This window comes from Vidua chalybeata, chromosome 26, assembly GCF_026979565.1.
Source record: "Vidua chalybeata isolate OUT-0048 chromosome 26, bVidCha1 merged haplotype, whole genome shotgun sequence".
Taxonomy (NCBI): Eukaryota; Metazoa; Chordata; class Aves; order Passeriformes; family Viduidae; genus Vidua; species Vidua chalybeata.
In genome coordinates this window covers 2,189,024-2,200,897 of record NC_071555.1, presented here as the reverse complement: position 1 = coordinate 2,200,897, position 11,874 = coordinate 2,189,024, and the positions used below count along the sequence as shown (strand labels likewise).

The 11,874-nt window shown below is 43.6% G+C and overlaps 1 non-coding gene across 1 annotated transcript; it reads left to right on the top strand.

Annotated features, from left to right (window-relative positions):
* Window positions 1-11,302: 11,302 nt before the first annotated feature.
* TRNAQ-UUG (transfer RNA glutamine (anticodon UUG)) lies at window positions 11,303-11,374 on the top strand. The gene has a single exon. It is a non-coding gene; the product is annotated as a tRNA-Gln (tRNA).
* Window positions 11,375-11,874: the final 500 nt, after the last annotated feature.

Sequence of the window (11,874 nt, the reverse complement as noted above, 5' to 3'; positions counted from 1 at the left end):
TCGGGAATCCGCAGGGATCGGGAATCCGCAGGGATCGGGAATCCGCAGGGATCGGGAATGGACAGGGATCGGGAATGTGCAGGGATCGGGAATCTGCAGGGATCGGGAATGGACAGGGATCGGGAATGTGCAGGGATCAGGAATCCGCAGGGATCGGGAATCCGCAGGGATTGGGAATGTGCAGGGATCGGGAATCCACAGGGATTGGGAATCCACAGGGATCGGGAATCTGCAGGGATCGGGAATCCACAGGGATGGGGAATGGACAGGGATCAGGAATGTGCAGGGATTGGGAATGGAGAGGGATCGGGAATCTGCAGGGATCAGGAATCCACAGGGATTGGGAATGTGCAGGGATCGGGAATCTGCAGGGATCAGGAATCCGCAGGGATCGGGAATCCGCAGGGATCAGGAATGTGCAGGAATCGGGAATCTGCAGGGATCAGGAATCCGCAGGGATCAGGAATCCGCAGGGATCAGGAATCCGCAGGGACTGGGAATCACTTCCCCAGGGATTGGGATTTCAACCCCCAGCAGGATTGGGAATTCCATTGGGAATGGGACACGAGACATTTTCCCTCATTTTTTCCCCTCATTTTTCCCAATTTCCCCTCTTTTTTTTTTCCCGTGAAAATTCCCGCTCCGGCAGTGCCGACCTTTCCTCGGGATGAGGAAAATTTATCCTGGGAAAAGCTTCGTCTTTTCCCGTCGGGAACAGCAATAAAACCACCCAAAAATGACCAGGAAAAATGGGGGGGAAAGGGCAAAAAATCCCCGTTTTTTGGTAAGAAATCACGGAATTCCTCATCTCCATCATCAGAATCTGGGAATTCCATGCAGGAGGGACTGGGGGGAAATGGAAAGAGTAGGAAAATCCCCCGGGAATTCTGAATCCACTTAAATCTGAGGCTCCTCATTCCCAAACCCCTCCAGCGGGGAAAAAAAATCCCAAAAAATTTGAGATCGGGGCTAAAAATTTTTGGGTTTTTTTCCTGATTTAAGGAAAAAGAAAAAAAAAATCCCCAAATTCCGCATTTCTGCAGGAAAATCCCAGTTCCCAAGAGAGAAAAAAGCGGATTTCGGGAATGTCAGCGGGCGCTGATTCCCGGCATTCCGGGTTGGAAGGATTTGGGATTTTGGGAATATTTTGGGAAGGGCCCGAAGCCGCCGCTTCCCGCCAAGGGCTGCGCCCCAAAACCGGGGATTTTCCAGGGTTTTCCCCCAAAATGGGAAGGGGAGGATGGGAAAGGAAAATTGGGATGGAATTGGAGGAAAAGCTGGGAATGACCCCCAAGGGAACAGGGGGAAAAAAGGGGAAATTTGGGGGAAAAAAAGGGAAATTTGGGGAAAAAAAAGGGAAATTTGGGGAAAAAAAAGGGAAATTTGGGATGAGTTTGGAGGGAAAGGAACGGTGGAAGGAAAGCTGGGATGTGAAAAAGTGGGAATTTGGGACAAAATGTGAAAAATGGGGAAAAAAAAAAGTGAAATTGGGATGAATTTTGAGGGAGAAGGATTTCCCAGGAAAGATTAAAAATTGGGAATTTGGGGGGGGAAAAAAAAGGGAAACTGGGATGAATTCTGAGGAAGTGGGAGGGATGGGAGGTTAAAAAGTGGGAATTTGGGAGAGAAAAAGGGAAATTGGGATGAGCTTGGGAGGAAAATCGGGATGAGATGGAAATTTGGGAATTCCGGACGGAGCCGGCGCTTTTGCCGTGGATTGAACGGAGCCCAACCTTCCCCAGCCGGGAATTTTGGGGGAAAATCCTCCCAAAAAAAAAACGGATTTAGGGGAAAAAAATCGGATTTAGGGAAGGGAAGGCGGCAGCGGGAATTCCCTGGAATTCCGCCAATCCGGGGCAACAAAAAAAAACTGGGAATGATAAAAAAAATCACAAAAAAAGCTCAAAAAAAACCACAAAAAAATCAGAAAAAAATCAGAAAAAAAATCACAAAAAAAGCTAAAAAAAACCTTAAAAAAAGCTCCAAAAAAGCTCAAAAAAATCAGAAAAAAATCACAAAAAAGCTCAAAAAAAGCTCAAAAAATCAGAAAAAAAATCACAAAAAAATCACAAAAAAAGCTCAAAAAAAGCTCAAAAAAAGCTCCAAAGAAGCTACCTCAGGTGTGATTACCTCAGCTATGGAATATTCTGATTTTTTTGGGGTTGTTTTCACTTTATTTTGGGTTTTTGTTTTTTTTTTTTTCGGGGCTTTTCGTTGATATTTTATATAAGAGGTGCTAAAGGGGGAGATTTTTATTTTTTTAATGAAAAAAAAGAGAGAAGAAAAAAAAAAGAGAATTTTTTTGGAATTTTTTTTTGTTTTTTTTTAAACGGAAGAATCCGTTGCAGCAGCTTCCTTATTTTTTTTTGATATTTTTATGGAATTTTTAGATTTTTTGGTGCCCTTTCCCAGAGGAATTTCAGCTCTCAGGCATCGTCGCTCTCCCAAAAAAAAATCCGGGAAAATTCCAATTTTGATTTTCCCAGTGGGAAAAACTTGAATTTTTTTTTTTTTTCTTCTTTTTTTTTTTTTTTTTTTTTTTTTTTTAAATGTTTGATTTTTAAAAATTTTTTTTTATCAAAAATATAAATTTTTTTAAATTTTTTTCCTCCTTTTTTTTTTCTTTTTTTAAAAAAATATTTGATTTTTAATTTTTTTTTAATTAAAAATATAATTTTTTTGCTTTTTTTTTCCTTTTTTTTAAAAAATGTTTGATTTTTAAATTTTTTTTATCAAAAATATAAAATTTTTTAAATTTTTTTCCTTCTTTTTTTTTTCTTTTTTTAAAAAATATTTGATTTTTTAAATTTTTTTATTAAAATATAATTTTTTTAAATTTTTTTTTTCTTTTTTTTTTAATATTTGATTTTTAATTTTTTTTTTAATTAAAAATATAAAATTTTTTTCTATTTTTTTTTTTCCGGGGATTTCAAGGAGTAAAAACCAAACCCGACCCCGGCGCTGGCTGAAAGGATTTTCCCAATCGGATCCAGCCCAATTTTGAATTTTTGGGGAATTTTTCCACTCCTGGGCAGCGTTTTCTATGCAAAGTGGGGTAAAAAAAAGGTTTTTTTGTGCTCTCAGAAGCCATAAAGAGATTTTTTTTCTATTTTTGATAGAAAATTCCTAAAAATCCCAGAATCCCAAGGCGAATTCCAGGGGGTGGTGTCCATCCATCTTCTCCACTATGGTGCTGTGAAATTTAAAATAAAAAATAAAAAATAAAAATAATAATTAAAGAAAAAAAACAGAAAAAAAAAAAAAACTAAAAAAAATTTATTTTAAAAGAGATTTTTTTTTTTTTTTTGCCTCCGTTTTATCGAGGAGGGGAAAAAAAAATTTAATTAAAGGAAGAAATGAATTCAGGAAAATGAATTTTAAATGTTAAATTAAAAAAAAAAAAAAAAAGGAAAAAAAATCTTTTTTTAAAAAAAAGGGAAAATAATTTTTAAATAGGAAAAGTAATTTTTAAAAGGAAAAAAAAATCATCTAGAAAAAAAAAGGAAAAAAAGTAATTAAAAAATTATTGAAAAAAAAAGGAAAAAATAATTTTTAAAAAAGTGGAGAAAAAAAGCTTAAAAATAATTTTTAAAAAGGGGGGAAAAAAAGCTTAAAAATATTAAAAATAATTTTTTAAAAAAGGGGAGAAAAAAGCTTAAAAACATTAAAAATAATTTTTAAAAAAAGGGGAGAAAAAAGCTTAAAAATATTAAAAATAATGAAAAAAAAAAAGGGGGGAAAATATTAAAAAATATTAAAAATAATTTTAAAAAAGGAAGAGGAGGGAGAGTCATTAATGAGTGAATTCCTTCGTTAAGTGGGAGCCGATTTTTATTCCCCACAAACGCACAGGGAGGGGGGAGAGGAGAATTCCCGCTCCAGAACGTCCCAGGTGATCGTTCCTGGTCAAATCCCTTTTTTGGGGGTGAAATCCCAATTTTTCCTGGTAAAATCCCATTTTTTCTTGATGAAATCCCATATTTTTGAGATGAAATCCCATTTTTTCTTGGTAAAATCCCATTTTTTCTTGATGAAATCCCATATTTTTGGGATGAAATCCCAGTTTTTCCTGGTAAAATCCCATTTTTTCTTGATGAAATCCCATATTTTTTGAGATGAAATCCCAATTTTTCCTGGTAAAATCCCATTTTTTCTTGATGAAATCCCAATTTTTCCTGGTAAAATCCCATTTTTTCTTGATGAAATCCCAATTTTTCCTGGTAAAATCCCATTTTTTCTTGATGAAATCCCAATTTTTCCTGGTAAAATCCCATTTTTTCGGGATGAAATCCCAATTTTTCCTGGTAAAATCCCATTTTTTCTTGATGAAATCCCATATTTTTGGGATGAAATCCCAATTTTTCACGGTGAAATCCCTTTTTTTTCTTGCCGAAATCCACTTTTTTTTTTTTTTCCGGTTGAAATCCCGATTTTTCTCATAAAATCCTTTTTTTTTCCCCCTTTTTTTTTTTTTTTTTGGCCCTGCAGGAAAATCCAATTTTTGGATGAAACGTTGGGCAAAAAAAAAAATTCCCAAATATCCCAAAGGAGCCGATGTTGGTGCTGTTTCCCCATCCCGAATATTTGGGATTGGGGAATGTGGGATCCTCAGGGCGGGGAGCGCTGAACTTTTATTCCCAAAAAATTTTGGGGTGAAAGGAGCCGGATTTGGGCTCGGCAGCTCCCGTCCCTCGGGGGCGTTTTCCTGCTTTTCCTTGGGATTTTTTCCTTGGAAAAACATCTTGGAATACTTGAAACTCCCGTTCCCGGCAAATCCCGACCTCAGGGATCCCAAACTTTTCCCGCCCCATTCCAAGGCAGCGCTAAAAAACCGGGAAGAGCCGTTCCCAAATCCCATCTCTGGGATCTCTGGGAAGATCTCGACCTAAAATCCCAAAAAATTCAGGGAATCTTTTCCCGCCCTTTTCCCATTCCCGGCTCCCGTCGGCGCTGTCGGAATTCCGAGGGGGAATTCCCAGAGGGAATTTAATTTATATCCGAGAGATGCGTGGGAAGGAAGAGACCTTGGAGCATCTCCCGCTCTTCTCTGGAAAAAGCTGGAAAATTGGGAAAAGCAGGAAAATGGGAATGAGGCTGGAATGGAAAAAACCAGGAGAAATTCCCCAAAAAACAGCAGGAAATGGGAATGAGATGGATCCAGACTGGAATGGAAATAAGAGGGAAAATTCCCAAAAAACAGCTGGAAAATGGGAATGAGATGGATCTGGACTGGAATGGAAAAAAACAGGAGAAATTCCCAAAAAACAGCTGGAAAAGGGAATGAGATGGATCCGGACTGGAATGGAAAAATCAGGAGAAATTCCCAAAAAACAGCTGGAAAATGGGAATGAGATGGATCCAGACTGGAATGGAAATAAGAGGGAAAATTCCCAAAAAACAGCAGGAAATGGGAATGAGATGGATCCGGACTGGAATGGAAAAAAGAGGGAAAATTCCCAAAAAACAGCTGGAAAGGGGGAATGAGATGGATCCGGACTGGAATGGAAAAAACCAGGAAAAATTCCCTAAAAACAGCTGGAAAGGGGGAATGAGATGGATCCAGACTGGAATGGAAAAAAACAGGAGAAATTCCCTAAAAACAGCAGGAAAATGGGAATGAGATGGATCTGGATTGGAATGGAAAAAAGAGGGAAAATTCCCAAAAAACAGCAGGAAAATGGGAATGAGACAGATCCGGACTGGAATGGAAAAAAGAGGGAAAATTCCCCAAAACCAGCAGGAAAATGGGAATGAGACGGATCCGACTTGGAATTCAGGGAAAAGCGAAATTCGGGATGAGCGGCGCCGGCAGCTCCGGGGGCTTTTCATTCCGGCTGGAATAATTTGGGATTGTTTTATCCCATGGGATTTTTTTCCCCTTTCCAGGAAGGTGGGATCCCGGAATTGCCTCGTCCATGGAATTCGGAAGGGTTGGGAAGAAGGCAAAGGAATTTTGGGATGGAGAAGGAATTTGGGGGCGCTGGGAGGAGCAAAACTCTTCCCCCGTGCCGGGAATGGCCGGATTCCCAGGGCTGGGATCAGCAGGAAGGAATTCCCACCTTGGAACCGCTGGAAAACATCGCCGGGATGAGCCTTGGGAAAATTCGGATTTAACGGGATCGGCGCCTCCTCCCGCCGGAAAAACGGGAAAAAAGGGATCCCCAATCCCAAATCCCAGCGGATTTTTCTTCTCGTCCCACTTTCTGGAATTGCCTGGATGGGGATGAAGGGCACGGGATGGATTCTTGGGATCCCACCGGAGGGAAAATCCCGAAGAAATATCGGAACAGGAATTCCCTCCCCACTGGATTTTCCGTTTCCTGGGAATTCCCGGGGATTTGGGGTCGGGTTTTTTTTTTTAGGGATGAAAAAAGGAAAAGTTCTAAAAAAAAAAAGGAGGAAAAGGGAAAGCAGGGAATGCTCAGCGGTGCCAGAAAAAAAAAAACGGGATTTTTTTGAATTCCCAGCTCCAAGTTTTTGGGGATTTTGGGGTTTTCAGATTCCGAGGAAATCGCTCCGGGATGGGATTTACTCCAAGACTTTTCCTTAATTTAATTCCTTTGGTTTTCCCTCCCTGTCCTTGCCGCTCCACCCGACATTTTTTGGGATACTGTGGGAATCTCCCCAGAAAATTGTGGAATTTTTCTTTTTTTTTCCCTTTATTTTGGATTTATTTCCTTGGCTCATTCCCAATTCCTTTTTTTTTTCCCTCCTGTCACCATTTGTTTCATCCGGACGGAATCTCCTGGATCCCGGGAAATCCCTTTGCTCCCGGGAGGACACGGCTGGATCCCGACAGCCCTGGGAGGCTTTTCCCGGGATTCTGGCCAGGATTTGGCTCTGGATTCGCTCCGGGAACGGCGGCGCCGGAGCTCGGTCGGATTTTTCCACGCGGATCGACCTCGGAATGGTTCGGAAAAGCCAATCCAGGCTGGAATTCCCTTGGGAATTCCCAGAGGGAGGAGAGCCCCCATTCCCTAACCCAGCTTTTCTCCCAGCTTTATTTGGATTTTTCCCACGTTTTTCCGGAACCTTCCGGAGAATTTTCCATCCTGGATTTTTTTTTTGTTTTTTTTTTTTTGGTGGGGGGAAGCGCTTCCAGCTGGGATCACACACCTGGAACTACCTCAGAGCCGCAGGGATCTTCCCGCTGGAGGCGGAATTTTGGGATCGCTCCGAGGAGGAGGAGGAGCCGTGGGGAAGGCTCTGGAACATTCCAGGAGGGCGGCGGGGTGGGAGAATTCCTGAGAATCCCCTGGAGAAGTCTCCAGAAGCTGCTCCATCCCGGCTTTTCACCCACAGGCCGGAATTCCCGGGGGTTTTTTTTGGTGGGAGAAGAATTCCCAGGAGCTCTTGGATGTTCCGCCAAAATCACGGAATGAGATGGGAAAAAAAAAATCATGGGATGAGCCGGGCTGGGACGTTCTGCCGGATTTTGGGAATGCTCTGATGGACCCCAGGGGGTCTGGGAAGTTCCTCACGGATCGTGAGGATTTTGGGATGCGCCGGCAGAACGTGTGGAGAATTTCTGGGATGGTTTCCTGGATCCCGGCTTTGGATCCCAGGAGCGGGTTGAATTCCTGGATCCCGGGAGCGGGATGAATTCCAGGATCCCTGGAGCGGGATGAATTCCTGGATCCCGGGAGCAGGATGAATTCCTGGATCCCTGGAATGGGATGAATTCCTGGATCTCGGGATCGGGATGAATTCCTGGATCTCGGGATCGGGATGAATTCCTGGATCCCGGGAGCAGGATGAATTCCTGGATCCCGGGAATGGGATGAATTCCTGGATCTCGGGATCGGGATGAATTCCTGGATCCCTGGAATGGGATGAATTCCTGGATCCCTGGAGCGGGATGAATTCCTGGATCCTGGGAATGGGATGAATTCCTGGATCCTGGGAATCAGATGAATTCCGGGATCCCGGGAGCGGGATGAATTCCTGGATCCCGGGAATGGGATGAATTCCTGGATCCCGGGAATGGGATGAATTTTTGGGATCCCAGCATTGGGATGTTTTCTGGGATCCTGGGAATGGGATGAATCTTTGGGGGAGGGAATTTTCAGGGCGGGAAGAGCTGATCCCGAGCAGGGAACGCCTCCTCTCCCACAGCTGATCCCGGGAAATCCGTGGGATCGACCGGAACCAGGGCGGGAATTCATCCTCAGGAATCCACGATCGGCCCTGAATTCCATCGGCTCCTCGGACACGCATCCAGCTTCACTTGGGATGGAGAATTCCATGGAATTCCTGGAGGAAATCCAACCTTGACCTGCGCCACTCTCGGGGTGAATTAAATCCCGGGAAATCCGCGGGATCGACCGGAACCAGGGCAGGGATTCATCCTCAGGGATCCGCGATCGGCTCCTCGGACACGCATCCGGCCTCACTCAGGATCCAGAATTCCTTGGAATTCCAGGAGGAAACTCGGCCTTAACCCAGGACCCCGCTGCTCCAGATCTGGGATCCGTGAAATCCCGGGAAACGGGAGGGGAGCGGGAGATGATTCCAAGAGTCTGGAACGCGCAGCAGCGCCCACGGAGCCGGGAACGATCTCAGGAGTGATCCGGGAATGATCCCAGGAGTGATCCGGGAACGATCTCAGGAGTGATCCGGGAATGATCCCAGGAGTGATCCTGGGAACAATCCGTGATTGATCCTGGAATGATCTCAGGAATGATCCCAGGAATGATCCCAGGAGTGATCCAGGAATGATCCTGGAATGATCCCGGGATTGATCCAGGGAACAATCCAGGAATGATCCCTGGAATGATCCTGAGAACAATCCCAGGAATGATCCCGGGAACGATCCTGGGAATGATCCCAGGAATGATCCAAGAATAATCCGGGAATGATCCCTGGAATGCTCCCAGGAACAATCCAGGAATGATCCCGGGAACGATCCTGGGAACGATCTGGGAATGATCCTGGAATGATCCCAGGAATGATCCAAGAATAATCTGGGAATGATCCCTGGAATGATCCCGGGAATGATCCTGAGAACGATCCTGGGAACGATCTGGGAATGATCCCAGGAATGATCCCTGGAATGATCTGAGAACAATCCCTGGAATGATCCCTGGAATGATCCCAGGAGTGATCCAGGAATGATCCTGGAACGATCCCGGGAACGATCCCAGGAACGGCCGCGGGAATCCTGGAATCCTCACCCACGGCCCATCCCGATTTTTTATCTACCTCTTAGCCATAGGTGACTCTAGGTAGGGGCGACTCCCCGGGCATAGTTTTAGGGAGGAAAAAGAAAAATTAAATTTAAAAAAAAAAAAAAAAAAAAAGAAAAGAAAAGTTTTTTAAAAAGTTTAAAAAAAAAAAAGTTTTAAAAAAAGTAAAAAAATTAAAAAATTAAAAAAAAAAAGAATAAAAATTTACACTTTTTCCAAAGAAAACGTTCTTTAAAAAAAAATTAAAAATTAAAAAAAATAGGATTTAAACAAAAAAAAAGAGGATTTATGGGATTGCTTTCCCTCGAGGAAAGTGGTTTTTGAGTCCTTGGAAGCTCCAGACCTCACCAGTCCCAGATTCGGGCTGCGACTGATTTTATTTTTATTTTTGTCGTTATTTTTATTTTTAATACTCGATTTCCTTTATTTTTATTTTAATTTTTATTTTTCCTTGGATTTTTCCTCCTTCCCGCTCACCCCTCCCCGCAGGGCTGGGGGAATCGAGTCGATAATTTGGTTTTTTTTTTCTGTTTTCCCAATGGTTTGGGTTTGGTTTTTTTGGTGTTTTTTGGGTGCTGTGGAGCTGAATTTTGGGAGCATCCAAAGGTGCTGCTTTTCCCAGGAAATTTCAGGCTCTTTCGGTAAAAATTGTGATTTCTGCAATGTTGTTTTACCTTTTTTTGAGTTATTTTCACCTTTTTTTTTGCCCCTCTTACCTCTCCTGATCCACGTCCTTCCCTTTTCCCGGGATTTGGGATGGGTGTGGGCTCCATTCCTTTTCCAGGGAGGAGGGTTTTCCTTATTTTTTAAAATTTTTTTTGGCCACAAATCGCTTTATTTCCACTGTTTCGCTGTGAAAAAAAAATAAAAGAGCAAAAACAGAGAAAGAAGCAAAAAAAAAAAAAAATTTTCCAAGTGTTTGTGTGGATTTGTGGGATTGGGGAGGGAAAAAAAAAAGGGGAAAATTGAGGAATTAGGAAAGAGGGATGGAAAAATAAAAATATTTAAAATTAAAAGGGAGAAAATAGAGGGGAAATAGGAAAATAAATGGGAAAAATGGGAAAGTTAAAGGGGAAATGGGGAGGAAGAAATAAAGGGAAGAGAGGAAAAAATGGGAGGCAGAAAAATAAAGGGAGAAATTAAAAAAAAAAGAAATTGAGGGGGAAATAAAGGGGAAAAAATAGAGGGGAAAGAGAAATAATGGAGGAAATAAAGGGGAAAGGGAATAATAAAGGGGAAATTTGGGAATAGAGGGGAAAATGGAAGAGAAATAAAGGGAAATAAAGGGAAAAAACTTTGAAAAATGGGAAATAGAGGGAAAAAAAAAGGGGAAGGCAAGAAGAAAAGGGGATAAATAGGAAAAGAAATAAGAACTAGAGGAGAAAAAGGAATAAAAAGAGGAAAATGGAGGGGAAATATGGGGAAAAGAGGGAGTGCAGAGGAAAAAATAAATGGGGAAAAGTTAAAGGAGAAATAGAAAATTAAATGAAGGGAAATGGAGCGGGGGAGAGGGAAAAAAAGGGAAAAGAGATAAATAAAATAGGGAAAGAAGGGGAAATAGAGTGGGATAATAAATAAATAAAATAGGGAAAGAAGGGGAAATAGAGTGGGATAATAAATAAATAAAATAGGGAAAGAAGGGGAAATAGAGTGGGATAATAAATAAATAAAATAGGGAAAAGGAGAAATAAAAGGGGAATAAAGGCAGGGGGAAGAGAGGAAAAAAGAGATGAATAAATGGGAAACGGAGTGGGAAATGAATAAAGCGGGAAATAAAGAAAAATAGAGAAAGAAAAGAGGAGAAATAAGGGGGAAAGCCCAGAGGAATAAAGGCAGAAATATGTAAAAAAAATCCCAAAAAAATTCCAAAAAAAAAACAAAAAATAAAGGTGGAAACGAGCGTGGCGCCAACGGCGGAGCTCGGGGCTGGCCGGGGCGGTGGAACGGCGCCGCTCGCGGGGTTTCAGGAGGTTCTGAGGGCCGGGAATGTCCCGAATTCCCGGAATTCCCGGGATTCCCGGGATTCCCGGCGCTCCCGGGGCCGGCGGGGAGCGCGGGACTCTTTCCCGCGGGCGGAGGGATAAGGAGGCCGCGCGGCGCCTCCCGCTACACCCAGCGGTCCCATGGTGTAATGGTTAGCACTCTGGACTTTGAATCCAGCGATCCGAGTTCAAATCTCGGTGGGACCTCGCGTTTCTTTTTGCCCGCCGCCGCCGCGGGGCCGAGGAGGGGAGAGGAAAGGAGCGGAGGAGGGTGAGAGGCCGCGGGGGCCGCACCGGGAGCGCCGGGCCCGCACCGGGGCCCGCCGAGCTCCATTTTGTGAGGGGCCGCCCGCGCTTGGCGGCGCAGGCGCGGGAGAAAGGCGGCTGATGGAAGCCGGAGGGCACGCTCCCGTGTTCCGCCGCTGATTGGCTGAGCAGGATGTCACTCCGGTAATCCCGTGTTTCTATTGGCTGGCCGCGCGCTTCGCCCCGCCTTCCACCGGCGAGGCCCGGAGCCCTCCGGGGAGAATCGCCGTCTCCGTTTTCCATCGCTGATTGGCTGATCGGTCTGTCACTCTCACAATCTCTTATCTTTACTGGCTGAGAGCGCTCTTTGCTCCACCTCCTTCTTCCGCTATCCGTGTCCCCCAGAGGGGTTTCGCGCTCTCCGTTCCCCATCGCTGATTGGCTACATCTACTGTCACTCT